Source organism: Notolepis coatsorum (genome assembly GCF_963971535.1).
Source record: "Notolepis coatsorum genome assembly, chromosome: 15".
NCBI lineage: Eukaryota > Metazoa > Chordata > Actinopteri > Aulopiformes > Paralepididae > Notolepis > Notolepis coatsorum.
The window spans coordinates 37,170,728-37,188,922 of record NC_140179.1 but is presented as its reverse complement, the minus strand read 5'-3'; the positions used below and the strand labels follow the sequence as shown (position 1 = coordinate 37,188,922).

General features: G+C 42.3%; 1 pseudogene across 1 annotated transcript in view; it reads right to left on the bottom strand.

Annotated features, from left to right (window-relative positions):
* Positions 1-11,514, bottom strand: part of LOC311242018 (6-phosphofructo-2-kinase/fructose-2,6-bisphosphatase 3-like) — a 23,974-nt pseudogene extending 12,460 nt beyond the window's left edge. Inside the window, exons 1-7 of the transcript XR_014620992.1 lie at positions 11,383-11,514; positions 3,753-3,880; positions 3,482-3,578; positions 2,731-2,797; positions 1,541-1,615; positions 900-956; positions 42-166 (exon numbers count right to left, since the gene is read on the bottom strand). The product of XR_014620992.1 is annotated as a 6-phosphofructo-2-kinase/fructose-2,6-bisphosphatase 3-like (transcript). The remainder of the gene's footprint in view (positions 1-41; positions 167-899; positions 957-1,540; positions 1,616-2,730; positions 2,798-3,481; positions 3,579-3,752; positions 3,881-11,382) is intronic.
* Between the last annotated feature and the right edge of the window lie 6,681 nt (positions 11,515-18,195).

Below are 18,195 nucleotides of genomic sequence, written 5' to 3'. Positions count from 1 at the left end.
AGTAGTGACAACTGGGAAACGCAGTCAGAGTAGCTATTTACCTGTCGTACTGCTCGGGGTCCAGAGGTTCGTAGGCCGCTCTGTAGCATTCGATCCTCTTCTGGAAGTCCAACATGGCATCCGTCTTGTTGCAGTCCTGATAGTCTGGAGAGGACACCTTCACTTCCTGTTCGGGGAGGATGTGGAATTGTCAAGGTGACAACACACTCTGTATGATACAATAATGCTGTATATACCGTATATACAGTATATATATATATATATATATATATATATATATATATATATATATATATATATATATATATATATATATATATATATATATATATATATATATATATATATATATATATACAGTATATATTTATTCTTACTGTATATATATGTATCCACATCTGTCTGTACATACCTGTATATAATCCTTGTTACATATCTGTAGATACTATATCTATATCTGTACATATCCCTTACCTATTCTTACGCTGGCCAGTATGACTTACTACCATAGTGTCTGTATAACAGTATCACTGTACATATTAATACTACAACTCTGTACATGTACAGTATGTATACATCTAATCAGCACTATTACGAAGTAGTACTACTTTTTATATTTTATACCCAGTTTAATCACCTGTACATTGTATATTACTACTGCACGTTACATATGCACTTTGGTTGATGCCAAACTTATTTTCGTTTGTACTGTACTTGTGCTGTATGATGCCAATACATTTGTATCTAATTTAATCTAATCAAATCAAATCTAACATCCACGACCCCTTATATTGTCGTGAAAGTTATAACTAGTTAGTATAAATGCTGATTTGATCTCTTTTCGTAATATACACATGTAAGCGGGCGTTAGATGTATTGACAACAGACCGGCGACTCACCATGATGTTAGAAGCGATGACGCTTGGATCATCGCACAGCGACTCGATAAAGAAAATCTGAAACACAAAGAAGAAGGCAAAGCCGCTCAGGGTCGTCGCGTCACCATGACGACGCGTCACTGATGACTCACACAGTGTTCGGCCCATAGACATATATAAAGGCTAGATGACTCACCCGCGCTTAAGGCCAATGGAGACCGACGTTGCCACATGGCGGCCATCTTGCCACAGGCAGCACGGCCACTCATAACATGAATGTCTATGGTGCATGTACTATTGAAATAACCATAGCTTTCTCCATTTTCAACCGATTTTCAAACGGTTTGGTTTGTTATAAACGTCAGAGATGTAGTTATCATACGGCATACGTATAATGGACTTTCATATGAAAATTATTTCAACACGTCCAAGCATCCTGAATCATAGCCATGTTAATAACGTTTGTAATAAACAAAACCGTTTGTAAATCGGTTGAACATTTTGCAAGCTATGGTTATTTCAATAGTACATGCACCATAGACATTCATGTTATGAGTGGGCATGCTGCCTGTGACAAGATGGCCGCCGGTGAACTACTATATATATCTATGGTTATGGTGGCGGCCGTCACCGCTGGCGCCGGTAACCGTGGAAACGCTCACCTTGAAGTCGTTCTCGCTGCCGAACTCCAGGATCATGTCTCGTCTCTCCCTGGTGGTGTTTGTGGCGTCGAACACCTGATAAAAAAAAACACAATTAGGATTTGATAAGATACATTTTGATTGACAGGCAATACAATATTTCACTCATGTTTCAGAGTGTCTTTTTTTGTATCTGCAACACCCTGGTTTATAACCACATACTTTCTTCTTGTATGTTTATGATTTATAACCATACATCATTTATTTTGTGACAAGAGGTTTGCTGTTGGGGTCTTGGTGGTTGTTTCACTGTGAAGTGGCGTCTAAACAAGACAACATTTGGCCACCATATTTGATCTATTTATTACAAAAAGATTTGCACTACATCCATACCTAATTTTTGCATAATGTACTTTACTTTACTTTAGTTTGTATATTTTGTATAGTGTTTTGGTGTTATTTTAACTTTTGTTACTGTATGAAGCACAATCTCAGGGGGCTCATCATACGGAACCAAGCATTTCACTGTAATGTACACATGTACCTTATATGTGACGAATAAAACAAAACTTGAAACTTGAACTTGAAACTTGATGACGTGGTGCATGCTGGGATGTGGTGCATGCTGGGATGTGGTGCATGCTGGGATGTGGTGCACATAGATATATATAGAACACTAGATAGCTTGCCCGCGCTGCCGGCCAATGGAGAGCGACATCACTGAACCGCCGCCATCTTGGGAGGGTCAGCCTTGAGTGAGAGTGAGTGAGCTGCACAGACAAAAATACTCATAACTCGCTGAAATATTGACGGATTTACAAACGGTTTGGTTTATTACAAGCATTATTAACGTGGCTATGATTCAAGCGGTTTGTAAAAAAAAAACATCTTTAAAAAAAAATATATATATATAAGTATGCAGTATCATAACTACATCTTTGATGTTTATAGCAAACCAACCCGTTTGTAAATCCATCAATATTTCAGCGAGTTATGAGTATTTTTGTCTGTGCAGCTCACTCACTCTCACTCAAGGCTGACCCTCCCAAGATGGCGGCGGTTCAGTGACGCTGGTGACTCCGCCTTAAGCTATCTAGTGTTCTATATATATCTATGGTGGTGCATGCTGGGGTGTGGTGCATGCTGGGGTGTGGTGCATGCTGGGATGTGGTGCATGCTGGGATGTGGTGCATGCTGGGGTGTTCACTCACCGCGACCTGGCCTCCCTCCTCTGTCAAGTAGGACCTGACGTCTCTCAACGCCGCCAAGGCACACTGCCTATACAGAAGACAAACAGCGGCCATGTTTGGTCATGTTTTGATGGCAAATAATAGACCATGACTTAGTGGATATGTGTGGGCGAGGTTTGGGTGGAAGGTGATGTCTACCTGTGTGTCTGTGTGTGTCTGTGTGTGTCTGTGTGTGTGTGTGTGTGTGTGTGTGTGTGTGTGTGTGTGTGTGTGTGTGTGTGTGTGTGTGTGTGTGTGTGTGTGTGTGTGTGTGTGTACAGTATGTGTGTATGTGACCGAGCCCAGCAGTTCGTGGCACAAGTCTCCCTCTGTAATTATTTTTTATTTTTACAGATTATGAAAGTACAGAATATAAGCTTTCAAATTATGTGTCATACATTGAAAATATTTGAAGAAGATATGGTTATTTGAATCTAGTTAATACCTTTTGCTTTTTTGGTACTAAACTGCCTTTTTTAAACAAAGGTTTTTACTATTTAAAGATAACTGTTAGCTGTTACAGTATGTTCTTGCATTAAAACATTCAAACTGTGATCATATGGAAAAAAAAAACATTTAATTCATTTTCTCGCAATCTGACTTCCAGACATGAGTCTCTTACCGCTGGGCGTGTGTGCAGTGTGTACAGTATGTGTATATGTGTGTGTTTACAGTGTGTGTGTGTGTTGTGTGTGTGTGTATGTATGTGTGTGTGTGTTTGGGGGTGACTTACTGTCTGATCTTCACAGCACTCTGATTATCAGGCTTGAAGAAGTCATAGGAACTGTAGTTCTTGACAGCCTCCCGACGATACTCCCCCACGTTGAAGACTGCAAGATCATGCACAATCTGATTACTGCTGAGTCACTCCTCTGTGTGTGTGTGTGTGTGTGTGCGTGTGTGCGTGTGCGTGTGCGTGTGTGTGCGTGTGTGCGTGTGTGTGTGCGTGTGCGTGTGCGTGTGTGTGTAAGTGTGTGTGTGTGTATGTGTGTGTGTGTGTGTACCTTTGGTGGGCATGCCGATCCAGTTGAGGTAGCGGGTGAGTTTCTTGGACATGTAGGTCTTGCCCCGCGCCGGCAGGCCCACCATCACGATGACAGTGGGGGGTTGGCCAAGTGGGGGCCCTCGCCCACTGCAGAGAGAGAGAGAGAGAGAGAGAGAGAGAGAGAGAGAGAGAGAGAGAGAGAGAGAGAGAGAGAGAGAGAGAGAGAGAGAGAGAGAGAGAGAGAGAGGGGCAGAGGGAGAGAGAGAGAGAGAGGGGGAGAGAGAGGGAGAGAGGGGCAGAGGGAGAGAGAGAGAGGGGGGGAGAGAGAGATTTAATAAATATTTAAGCACTGCCTGATCGAAACATCCTGTGCTGCGGCCTAATAGGAGATTAGAGATTAGAGTTTAATCTGACAGAAGTAAGACAGTGTGTGTGTGTGTGTGTGTGTGTGTGTGTGTGTGTGTGTGTGTGTGTGTGTGTGTGTGTGTGTGTGTGTGTGTGTGTGTGTGTGTGTGTGTGTGTGTGTGTGGTTTAGTGTCGCGCTGTCAGCCCCCCCTGTTCCCCACCTCTAAAAGCCCAGCCCTCGCTAAACTACAACGAACAAAAGACGACAGAATAATAATAATAATAATAAATAATAAACTTTATTTGTACAGCAGCACCTTTCATACAAGAATTGCAGCTCAAAGTGCTTCACAGCAGTAAAAAAAGAAAGACAGGCATAAAATGAGCACAGAATTAGCAGATAAATGCATAAAGTGCAGACATACAATACGTATAAAACGAGCATGAAATAGACAGCAGCAAATAGACACAGTCAAGGTAAGGCATAGAGCAGCGGTTCTCAAACGACGGGTTGCGACCCAAAGTGGGGTCGTGGGTAGGTGACAGTGGGGTCGCGCATTGGCAAGTAAAAAAAAAAAAATACAAATACAAATAAATATATCAATATATATATATATATATATTTTGTTCTGGCAACATATTTTGGCTAAATATGCCTCGTTTTATAAACGTGTATTGATAACATAGTGCTGTAATTTGATTTTCTAATAAATATGCACGATCAAGTTCAACGTGTGCTTTTATTTTGATATTTTGTGATTTTATATGTCTGCACTTTAGTGTTGTGAAGCACTTTGAGCTGCAGTTTCTGTATGAAAGGTGCTATACAAATAAAGTGTATTATTATTATTATTATTATTATTATTATTATTATTATTATTATTATTATTATTATTATTATTATTATCCAAGGAAGGGGTTCAAACTAAAGGAACTCCTGCCCAGAATCCATCCATCCATTGCCGACTTGTAGCCCCCCCCCCCCCCCCGCGCCTCTGTAAGCCTGACTCAGGATCAGGTCCACATCAGCGCTCTGTTTGACCCACTTCTGCGTGCCGTGAACATATAGTACGAGCAGGGGAGGAACATTCACACATAACCTACAGCCATCATCCATTCAGAGAAGTGGGTTAACGCGGGTCCCCTCACGTGACCCCCCCCCTGGTGCAATCTCACATCATACGAGGTCAGGTCAAACCCCCCCACCCCACCCCACACGGAGGCTAAATCAGATGCTGCTTGGTTTTCCTATAGCATAAACTGGGCAGTGCAGTGATTTAACCAAAATATCTAGGTTGAGACAGGGATGCACAATGGCATCTCTAGTTTCTGAGCTGTTGACATGTGGCGACGCAGTTTGAATAGGGGAACTTCCGCTTTCTTCCGATTTTGTTTTGGCCAGTGATGTAAGCTATCCTCCAGGGCTGTCCTCTAGGGCTGTCCTCCAGGGCTGTCCTCTAGGGGCAATTTTTTTATTGTCAATTTAGACAACAGGATGGCGCATCACGATATCTGGATATGTCCGATCTCCATGTGATCATATTGGATTATCGCCCGGCTGCGTTAATCATTCCAATCAATCACAGCAACACCAGCTCAGCACAACATCAGCTCAGCACAACAGCCCAGTACAGCTCTCTCTCTTCTCTTCCCAAGCACACACACACACACACACACACACACACACACACACACACACACACACACACACACACACACACACACACACACACATACTGACAGAAAAAGAGGAGTGAAGAAGGAATACTGACAGAAAAAGAGGAGTGAAGGAGGAATACTGACCGAAAAAGAGGAGTGAAGGAGGAATACTGACAGAAAAAGAGGGAAAGAGGAACCCTGACAAAAACCTATCTTCCTTTCCATCTCAGAACATCCAACCTGTTACTTATAGCCACCATCTCTCTCTCTCTCTCTCTCTCTCTCTCTCTCTCTCTCTCTCTCTCTCTCTCTCTCTCTCTCTTCCGTTTTCCTTCATTCATTATTTCATTCACCCATTCATTCATCCAGGTGGTGCCAGGGCGGATGATCTTATTATGGGCTGGCTGTGTGGGGGTCACAGACAGTGGACGTCACGTTGTCACGGTGACAAGAGTGTTTTCACAACAGATGAGTGATAGATAGCGGCGCAGGACGCCGGTGCCACGACTCCGTCTAACCTGCTTTGAAGCTACACTTCTGCAACGCGTTACTGTACCCGCATGGGCCGATCATACCTCAGAAATGTGTTATTTATAAACACGGTCTGAGTTTGTGTCTTGGGTCTGCGTGACGGGTCAGTACAATTTGAGAGGAACGTGAAACGGTAATATAACGTATAAGTGTTTCACAGGCATGCGACGCCTTGCTAGCGCAAAAAGCATGTGAGCAGATACAGTCCAGGGAGGCGAGTATTTATCTACTCTAGAGACTTTCACAAGGTTTGATATCCCACCTCCTGGAGGGGAATTTGAACTGGGACTGGACTGAGAGTGTGGCCAAACACAGGCGATACCTGCGTAACTATACTAGAAGCTAACCTCCAGCGTGGAGAATCTCCTCTCTTTCTATTGTTATACCGTATATATTATTCTTACCGTATTATATATATATATACACATCTGTCTGTACATACTTGCATATATATATATTTATTTACATATCTGTAGACACTATATCTATATCTGTACATATCCTTTACCTACTCTATAGATGTGCTGCTGGACAGTATGACCTACTTACTACCATACTGTCTTTATACCTGTATCACTGTACATATTATTACTACAACTCTGTACATACATCTGACTAGCATGTATATGTATACTATCGCACTTTACTGTTACATTTGCACTCTGGTTGGATGACAAACCTATTTTCATCATACTGTACTTGTGCCTTATCCTTATGATGACAATACATTTTAATCGAATCGAATCTAAGTTAATTGAGTGGCTTGACTATGGGAGCTGGGCAGAATATTGATTATGTCTGCCTGTAAGTGTAAGTGCCTTCAACAGTAAACCCATTGGTCGCCCCCTCGTGCCACAGAGACGGACGGTCCAATCAAAGAGCAGATATTTTACTTGTCCGAAAGCTAAACTTACTTGTCCGAAATGTACTTGTGAAAATAAAGGCCTATTAAAAAATCTATAAAACCGACAAGAGATTTGGACAATTATTATGATTTAATAACTTAAACCCTGTGTGTGCATTTGTGTGTGTGGGGTATATACATATATATATGATCAGTCCTCCAGCTCATCTTCACTCCCCATCAGCACCAGCTCATCTTTCTCATCTCCCCTCTCTCTTGACGACCAGGGGTTAAACCCTGGTCTATGCCTATAGTTGAATAGTTGTTATTACGGTATAGTTGTTATTACGGTATAGGGCTGACCCCTATTAGTCGAATAGTCGACTAATCGATCGAAAGGAGCCGTAGTCGACTGCCAACCTCTTAGTCGAATGCAAAAAGAATATATTAAAAAAATATATTATAAATATATATTTTTTTTTCTTTCCAAAAGAAAAGAGGCCTAGAAGCGTGGCTAATGCTAATGGCACGCATACTTCTTCTTCTTTTGATTTTTATTGGCGGTTGGCACAACCTTCTTGGTGCATTACCGCCACCTTCTCTAGCTTGATGTGGTCTTAACGTTGCAATACCGCCATCTTCTGGTACCCTTTACCTCCTAATGGCACGCATACCAGCGGCTAACAAATGTTCTAGAATGTTCTATTATGACATCATACTGTGACATCTCAAAAATCTATATATACGTAACTAGCTATTCATATCAATCGACATCACATCAATATAAATAACGTATTGTTTTCATCTCTCTATATTAATGTAACTAGCTATTCATATCAATCGACATAACATCAATATAAATAAGTATTGTTTTCATCTCTATATTAACGTAACTAGCTATTCATATCAATCGAAATAACGTATTGTATTGTTTTCATCTCTCTATATTAACACAATGGGGACGAACAACGGATATATACGTGTTTCGATTCCACCCGTTGTGGACAGAAGCACGGATATATCTGTGGCAAGTTGTTTTGGCTTTTATTCCATTTTAATAACCTATTCAAGGTCGCAGAGCTGCACTGCAGATGTACCCTACTCTTTGAATTCGCCAAAGTGCAATACCGGCCAGATCCTCTTAGGGGCGCTATCACAATAATAGAGTGTTCCCTGTGGCAGAAGTTGTCTTTTTTTCTTTTTGGATCTCTAATGTAGTTTTCTACTCATCTGAAGCGATAGCTATTGTCTGTTGCACGGGATACGTTTTGGATTGCGGATTTCACTATGCAATAAGGGGATTTATCATCAGCCAATGGACATATCGATCTACCAGATGGCGATCGATAACGGGGAAATGCTCGGGGGGATCCAACCGGCTCATGGTAAGATCTTTTTCACGTAAATTACATGCTGATCAAAGCTTGCTATGATACTCAACCAGCCGACCAGCGTATGTGGCTACTTAGACGAACACGGTTATTGGTAATCAATAATAAGAAACGACGTCCCCCGCCCCCCCCCTTTCATGCATACATGCTTGAGGATCGTGCCGATCATATGCAGTTTGAGTTTTAACTGTAGCATCTGTATAACGGAAATGCCATTGGATATAACGTTAGCAGCTATTAGCCCTTTATCTAGCCTTCCAGGAAATATACTAGACCAAATGCCGTATAACGCTTATATTCACGGCGCTATAAAATGAGAACGTATTGATGAAAAAAAATATCTTTAAGCCATTTTGAAGGGACGTTTATGGACTCAATTGACAATGAGAATGGACAGATAGCAATACTATAAAGTATAGATTTAGCTCTACAAACAGCCCCAAGTCTGTTTACAAAAGCTGGTCCTCTAGAGATTTATTAGACGCATCCCAATGACCCCGAATGTGTTAACGTGATTCCATCAACACAACATAAATGTTCAAAACACGACTTCATTATTGCTTATCTCTGCAAACACGACTTCATTATTGCTTATCTCTGCTCTGTTCAAAACACGACTTCATTATTGCTTATCTCTGCTCTGTTTACGTTGGGTGGACGAGCAGTGAGTTTTAATATTGAGCACGGCATAAGAAGTAGGTAATATGCTCTTGCGCGTGACGCGACTTTGGGCTTCATTATTCAGCCACAGGCAGGAGTTTTTAGATCACAGGCTGGTCATGCCAATCTCGCCCACCAGACTCTTCTACCGAATTGAGTGGCCAATCAGGCCGCGCAAACCGAACACGGAAGTGCAACCCCCTTAGGGAAAGTATTCACGCGTGTTCTTTGAGAGTGTTTTTGAAAGTGGGTAGTGATTCCTTTACAGCTTTGGGTAGGGCGTTCCACATTGATGTGGCATAATTGCTAAACGTGTTTAGTCCCTTGTTTGAGCCGAATCTGGGTTTAACATGATTTGTGGAGCTCCCTCTGGTGTTGTGAACGTGGTATTCACTGACCTTTGGGAAGTATTTTGACATGTACATGGGTACCTTGGTCGTGTAGTGTATCTTGTAGACCAGGCCCATTGCAAGTTGCTGTACTCTGTTGTCTACTCTAAGCCATCCTAGGTTGTCAAAGTGGGCAGGGGTGAGGTGGGTTCTAGGAGTCAGGTCAAGCAGTACTAGTCTGACTAGTTTGTTTTGAGATGTTTGTAATTTGGTTTTTAGTGCCTTTGAGGTGCTTTGGTACCATGAGGTGCAAGCATAGTCGTAGTACCCTTGAATGAGTGCTCCTGCCAGAGTCTTCAGGGTATTCTTGTTTACCAGAGAGGAGATCCGGTACAAGAATCGAGTTCGTTGGTTGACTTTTTTTATTACATTGGATGCCATTTTGTCACAGGAAAGATTAGCCTCTAGGATGGAACCCAGGTAGGTAATTTCATCTTTCCTTGTGACAATATTGTCTCCCACTGTAACTGAGAAGCCGTCGGTCTTGCTGAGTTTGTTATTTGAACCGAAGAGAATGGACTCTGTTTTGCCCATGTGTAATGATAGTTTGTTATCGGCGAGCCAAATGCAGATTTTGCCTAGTTCCGAGCTGAGGGTTTTTTCAACCTGTAACTTGTTCTTGTCAGAGACCAGCAGGGCTGAGTCGTCCGCGAAACAGGAACAAGTTGCAGTCACAAGCTGACGACATGTCATTTGCATAAATGAACCCACCTCACCCCTGCCCACTTTGACAACCTAGGATGGCTTAGAGTAGACGACAGAGTACAGCAACTTGCAATGGGCCTGGTCTACAAGATACACTATACGACTAAGGTACCCATGTACATGTCAAAATACTTCCCAAAGGTCAGTGAATACCACAACCACTACACCAGAGGAAGCTCAACAAATCATGTTAAACCCAGATTCGGCTCAAACAAGGGACTAAATACGTTTAGCAATTATGCCACATCAATGTGGAACGCCCTACCCAAAGCTGTAAAAGAATGTGAATCCCTACCCACATTCAAAACCGCTCTTAAAGAGCACCTACGGGAGGCTGCAATTCGAAACTGGCCACCGTAAATGCCCAAAACCCCCACCACCTCCTAATAGACAGTCTCCTCCCCACCGCATGTATATATTCCCTCTCCGCCGTATGTATATTTCTCTCCCACCCACCCACCCCCTCCTAATGTACAGTCCCCTCCCCTATACTCTGTCAGGATCTAGGGGTAACAGTACTGTATATTTGAATACCGTTTATGTCACAAATGTATCAGTACTAAATACCTATATGTCCCTATGCCATAAATGTCATGTATGTTGTGTATGTCATAAATGTCTATATGAATTGAAAATGGGGGACCCTGATGGAAACAAGACAAACGTCTTTCTCAGGTCTGCATCCCCTTAACAATTGTGTGTATTGAGCCGTACTGTATTGTACCCATTCTGCAATCTGTTAAATAAAGTTTTCATTCATTCATTCATTCATTCATTCATTCATTCATTCATTCATTCATTCATTCATTCATTCATTCATTCAGCCTGTGTTTTTATATTATTTTTTTTAATAAACTCACGTCACAGCCGCATGCACAATGCAATACTCTATTCGCTTTGAATTATCCCGCTTGTAAATGTAATGTATTGTGCTTCAATAACTCAATCTCGGTGTTCAATCTGGATGTAAAAGCTGTGTTAGACCTACACAACGTCTTAAAATTAGAGCCCACTTCCGAAACAATTAATTAGGCCTATAAAATATATTTACTTCGATTGGATTATTAAAATAAATCGATTCATACGTTCGAGAAGGTTTATTAAAAATGAACGGGGGTGACTTACATCTCTTGGGGGCCGCCGGCTTGTTGTCATCCTTGGGTGGGCTCCAGATCTTCTGGATCCTGCTCTGGGTCAACACTCTTGGCATTCCTCAGAAGTTCAAAGTGAAGAAGACGTTCCCCCGGCGTTTTAGATCCCGATAGAAACGATGCTGAAACGCGCCTCCTCCTGGATCACCACAGGGACCAGATCACCGCTAGAGAATAGCGTTAATAATAATACAATTATAATCAAATAAGTAATACTATTATTTTCAAAGTCGCCACAGTCGCCTTGTTGAAGTACAGGGCTGACCGTCTATAGGAGTCAATGAACTCTCTCTTCTTTCTCACGCCGTGCAGACTGTCTGTGAGCCGGTACAGTAAGTAATCTGCCCGCCTGTGTCCCAGATCCCGTATTTAAGTCTGCCAGCCCAGGAAACCACGTGATCACCGGGGACCGGCGTCTCAGCGGCGCCACCCTGTGGACGAAATCGGATCCTACCTATCCCAACGGTGGGTCGGTGTGAATGAATGAATGAATGAAAACTTTATTTAACAGATTGCAGAATGGGTACAATACAGTACGGCTCAATACATACAATTGTTAAGGGGATGCAGACCTGAGAAAGACGTTTGTCTTGTTTCCATCAGGGTCCCCCATTTTCAATTCATATAGACATTTATGACATACACAACATACATGACATTTATGGCATAGGGACATATAGGTATTTAGTACTGATACATTTGTGACATAAACGGTATTCAAATATACAGTACTGTTACCCCAAGATCCTGACAGAGTATATACATATGATGGGGAGGGGACTGTACATTAGGAGGGGGTGGGTGGGTGGGAGAGAAATATACATACGGCGGGGAGGGAATATATACATGCGGTGGGGAGGAGACTGTCTATTAGGAGGTGGTGGGGGTTTTGGGCATTTACGGTGGCCAGTTTCGAATTGCAGCCTCCCGTAGGTGCTCTTTAAGAGCGGTTTTGAATGTGGGCAGGGATTCACATTCCTTTACAGCTTTGGGTAGGGCGTTCCACATTGTTGTGGCATAATTGCGAAACGTGTTTAGTCCCTTGTTTGAGCCGAATCTGGGTTTAACATGATTTGTTGAGCTTCCTCTGGTGTAGTGGTTGTGGTATTCACTGACCTTTGGGAAGTATTTTGACATGTACAATCATCATAGATCTAGCCTCTTTATTTTGCTCTCAAAGTGCACCAGATTGATGCATTTAACTTTAAAATGTAAAAAAAAAAAAAGTTACGGGGGGCATGCCCCCGGACCCCCCTAGAGGCACAGCACCGCTGCTGATTGATTGATTGATTGAAAAGTTTATTAACAGATTGCAGAATGGGTACAGTGGTTTAGTTAGCCCAATACAAAATAACCGAGACACGTCAAATAAAGGGACTACGTGAATATATTAATTGTATAATGAAATGGAACTTGCAGGGATTTTTAATACTTTTATTTTTATTTAATTTTTTTTAGTAATGGGCGCAGATCTGAGTCAATAGTCCCGTTGGCAAAAAGGAAAAACCATCGGTGTGTGCAGGCAGAATCGGTGTGTGCAGAATCTCGCCGTGGGCAGGCGGGCAGGCGAGACCGGTGCTCTCGTTTTCTAAATACTTTTCCTCAAGACAGAAAATAGAATGATATAATAAGTCTTACCGTAAGACGAACGGTAACGACCCTACAGTGTGTTGTGCTGCAGTAACCCGTGTCTCGGGCACGTGGGTAGACTCTCGTACATGTGGATAGGCTACTCATTTTCCAGAATAATTCTGGGAACCTATTTACGTTTTTCCATTTAGTTACAAAACAACAACAAGAACATTGAGTTCATGACATGTTCTGCAGGCTGACATCAATTTCTGTCTCGATATTTTAAGTCCCCCACTCGGCCGCTGCATTCAAAGTGAGATGTAAGCGACGTGTGAAGTAACAGCTGTGTGGTGATGGATGAAGACGCACGTAGCTTCTCCTCGATCTTGGTCTTCTGGTGTGACTCAAGTTTTCACCCCTCCTTGACTCTTTCTGCTTATTGCAGGTTCACAAGATGATACTTACAGGATAGCTTTGTACTGTATCAGTACTAAATACCTATATGTCCCTATGCCATAAATGTCATGTATGTTGTGTATGTCAAATGTCTATATGAATTGAAAATGGGGGACCCTGATCACAAGACCCAGGCAACTACCGCCCTGTTTCTATTCTCACCTCCATCTCGAAAGTCATGGAAAAAATAGTCTACGAACAGGTCGAAAAGTACCTAGCGGAAAAAAATCTAATCTACGAATTCCAATCTGGCTTCAGAACATCCCACTCCACTGACACATGCCTTCTCTATTTGAATGACCACATCAAACAAGAGGTGGACGCAGGCAAATACTGCGGCATGGTCATGCTGGACCTACAAAAGGCCTTTGACACGGTCAATCACTCCATTCTGATTGACAAGCTAAAAGCAATTGGTTTTGATAGTCTATCAGTGAGCTGGATGCAATCCTACCTTGAGGGGAGGGAACAGATGGTGGAGGTAAACGGTACCCTATCCCCCCCCCTCACAGTGAGCTGTGGTGTTCCACAAGGAAGCATACTAGGACCGCTACTGTTCCTAATTTATGCAAATGACATGTCGTCAGCTTGTGACTGCAACTTGTTCCTGTTTGCGGACGACTCAGCCCTGCTGGTCTCTGACAAGAACAAGTTACAGGTTGAAAAAACCCTCAGCTCGGAACTAGGCAGAATCTGCATATGGCTCGCTGATAACAAACTATCATTACACATGGGCAAAACAGAGTCCATTCTCTTCGGTTCAAATAACAAACTCAGCAAGACCGACGGCTTCTCAGTTACAGTGGGTGACAATATTGTCACAAGGAAAGATGAAATTACCTACCTGGGGTCCATCCTAGAGGCTAATCTCTCCTGTGACAAAATGGCATCCAATGTAATAAAAAAAGTCAACCAACGAACTCGATTCTTGTACCGGATCTCCTCTCTGGTAAACAAGAACACCCTGAAGACTCTGGCAGGAGCACTCATTCAGGGGTACTACGACTATGCTTGCACCTCATGGTACCAAAGCACCTCAAAGGCGCTAAAAACAAAATTACAAACATCTCAAAACAAACTGGTCAGACTACTGCTTGACCTTACTCCTAGAACCCACCTCACCCCTGCCCACTTCGACAACCTAGGATGGCTTAGAGTAGACGACAGAGTACAACAACTTGCAATGGGCCTGGTCTACAAGATACACTACACGACCAAGGTACCCATGTACATGTCAAAATACTTCCCAAAGGTCAGTGAATACCACGATCACAACACCAGAGGGAGCTCCACAAATCATGTCAAACCCAGATTCGGCTCAAATAAGGGACTAAACACGTTTCGCAATTATGCCACATCAATGTGGAACGCCCTACCCAAAGCTGTAAAGGAATGTGGATCACTACCCACTTTCAAAACCTCTCTCAAGGGACACCTACGGGAGACTGCAATTCAACACTGGCCCCTGTAAATATCCTAACCCAATCATTCCAACCCCCTCCAATGTACAGTCATTTACCTAGTATGGTTTTGTCAATAGTTCAATGTACAATTGTGTTTGTTTGTACAGTGTCTCCTCCCCCCCCCCTCAATGTACAGTGTTACTTGTTTATACAGTATGCCCCCCCCCCCCCCCAACCACCTCCAATGTAAATTACCCAGTATGGTTGTCAATATCCCAATGTACCCAACCCCCCCCACCCAACCTCCAATGTACAGTTTCTACGTCAAATGTATATACTCCCTTTTCTTGACTCCTTCTGTATCACAAACAGTACTGTATTTGCAAATCTGGTATGTCATAAATGTATAGATGTAGCAGTACTGACTATCTGTATGTCATGTATGTCATATATGTCTATATGAATTGAAAATGGGGGACCCTGATGGAAACAAGACAAACGTCTTTCTCAGGTCTGCATCCCCTTAACAATTGTATGTATTGAGCCGTACTGTATTGTACCCATTCTGCAATCTGTTAAATAAAGTTTTCATTCATTCATTCATTCAGACAAACGTCTTTCTCAGGTCTGCAGCGCCTTAACAATTGTGTGTATTGAGCGGCGACCGTACTGTATTGTACCCATTCTGCAATCTGTTAAATAAAGTGTTCATTCATTCATTCATTGTTTGTCGGAATTCCTGTCTGTGAGTGTGTGTGTGTGTGTGTGTGTGTGTGTGTGTGTGCAGGGGTGTAGCTCCAGATTCTGGGCCCCATGAAAGAATGTATTTGTAGGCCCCCAGCGAAATTTTTTTGGCAATTTTTTTATTGATGAAAACGCATAATATGGTTTTTACCTATACATTCGGATCAGCAGTTCAGCACCTGCACTGTTGGTGGGTGAGCCTAGTAAAGGATGTCGCATTGCGTTCATCTTCAATGAATGGACCAATGCAATAGTCTACCAAAGCCCCCCCTCTCTCTCTATATATCTCACACACACACACACACACACACACACACACACACACACACACACACACACACACACACACACACACACACACACACACACACTTCAGAAACAAACATAGTATCAATGAGAGCATCAATAATACACCTGAGTCTAGTAAAAAAAAAAAAAAAGTTTTTGGGCCCCCCCTCAGTGCTGGGCCCTTGGAATCATCCTAAGCTACCCCCCCCCCCCCCCCAGCTACGCCCCTGTGTGTGTGTGTGTGAGTGAGTGAGTGAGTTAGTGAATGTGAAAGAGAAAGAGAGAGATCTTGTTCCCTAAAATGTAAATATGTTTTTATAAAACGAGGCCTTCCTTCAATGATACATTTGTCACATCATTGAACAGGATTGAGGGATTTCTTTTCTTTTTCCAAACGTTTATTTTTAGATTTCTTGAAGAATATCTTTATAAAGTATTTATACAAATAAAAAAAAATAAGCAGGATTGACTGCTTCAAAGTACAGATATAAGAATAACCTACAAATAGTGTTATTATGAGTCAGGTTCTATAGGAAACAGTTCAATGCTCTTTACTGTATTTTGAAGGAGAGTTATTATTGCTTATTGGTTTAGTGAAGGTTCCCAACAGCAGGCCAAAGAAAATCGGAGATGCAGCCTTTGTTAATTACACCAAATCTATGGAACACCCTGCATATGGACATTAGGGGAGCTAGCTGACTAAATATTATATAAATATAATATTGTACTGTCTGTTTGTATGTCTGCATCATGCATTGCTTTTATTCTGATTATTGTCTATTATATAAATTGTATGTCTGCACTGTATATGCATTGCGTTTATTTTGTCTATTCTCTGCTGCATGTTATGTCTACATCACTATAGTTGTAACATCACTGCTGTGAAGCACTCTTCATGCAACTCCTGCATGAAAGGTTCTCTACAAATAAAGTTTATTATTATCATGTATCATTAATTAAATAAAAGGACCATTTAAAAAAAAAGTGAAGTCTGCTTCCTACTGCAAAGAGAGGAATCATTTCTGAGCAACTGTACCTACAAATGCCTAAAAGAATAAGTAGAAAATAAACAGAGAATGGTCAGTAAAAACATTACTTGACCTCACCCCTGCCCATTTTGACATCCTACTAGGATGGCTTAGAGTAGCCGACAGAGTACAGCAGCTTGCAATGGGCCTGGTCTACAAGATACACTACACCACTAAGATACCCATGTACATGTCAAAATACTTCCCAAAGGTCAGTGAATTCCACGACCACACAACACCAGAGGGAGTTCCACAAATCATGTTCAACCCAGATTCGGCACAAACAAGGGACTAAACACGTTTCGCAATTATGCCACAATAATGTGGAACGCCTTACCCACAGCCGTAAAATAATGTGAATTCCTACCCACCTACAAAACCACCGTCAAAGAGCACCTACGGGAGGCTGCAATTCGAACCCCGCCCCCAACCCGCCCACCCCCTAATGTACAGTTTCCTCCCCCTCGAATGTATAGTTTCTGTAAGGATCTCTGTTAAACAGTACTGTATATTTGTATATCTTGTATGTCATAAATGTAACAGTACTGTATATCTGTATGTCATAAATGTCATGATATATATATGTATATCTGTATGTTGTGTATGTCATAAATGTCATGAATTGAAAATGGGGGGCCCTGATGTAAACAAGACGAAAGTCTTTCTCTGGTCTGCATCCACTTAACAATTGTGTGTATTGAGCCGTACTGTATTGTAGCCATTCTGCAATCTGTTAATAAAACTTTCAATCAATCAATCAAACTCAATTAACAATTGCACTATTTTAATTTTAAATAGTTGGAACCGAGTTGTCCAGGTCTGCCGTCTTTGTCTTGGGTTTTCGCTCTTGGTGCCGGCAGCCAAGTCCTCGAAAGCCAGACACTCTGTCCATCCAGGACACGTCCGGTAACAGCTGCCGACTGGCCCTGCATGTGTGCCAAAAAGAAAACCCCTTACCCCAGCGATCGCACCCCCCCCCCCCCCCCCCCCCTCACCTACTGGCATTAAGTTAGAACACCCCCTCCTGTCCCGTCCCAAGCCCCATAGTCCACTCCCTCTGCCTGCATGAGCCAAGCACGCTCTCTCCCACAGAAAGAGGAGTGGAGGAGGAATACTGACCAAAAAAAGAGGAGTGAAGAAGGAATACTGACAGAATAAGAGAGTAAAGGAGGAATACTGACAGAAAAAGAGGAGAGTGGATGAGGAATACTGACATAAAAAGAGGAGTGGAGGAGGAATACTGACAGAAAAAGAGGAGTGGAGGAGGAATACTGACAGGAAAAGAGGAGTGAAGGA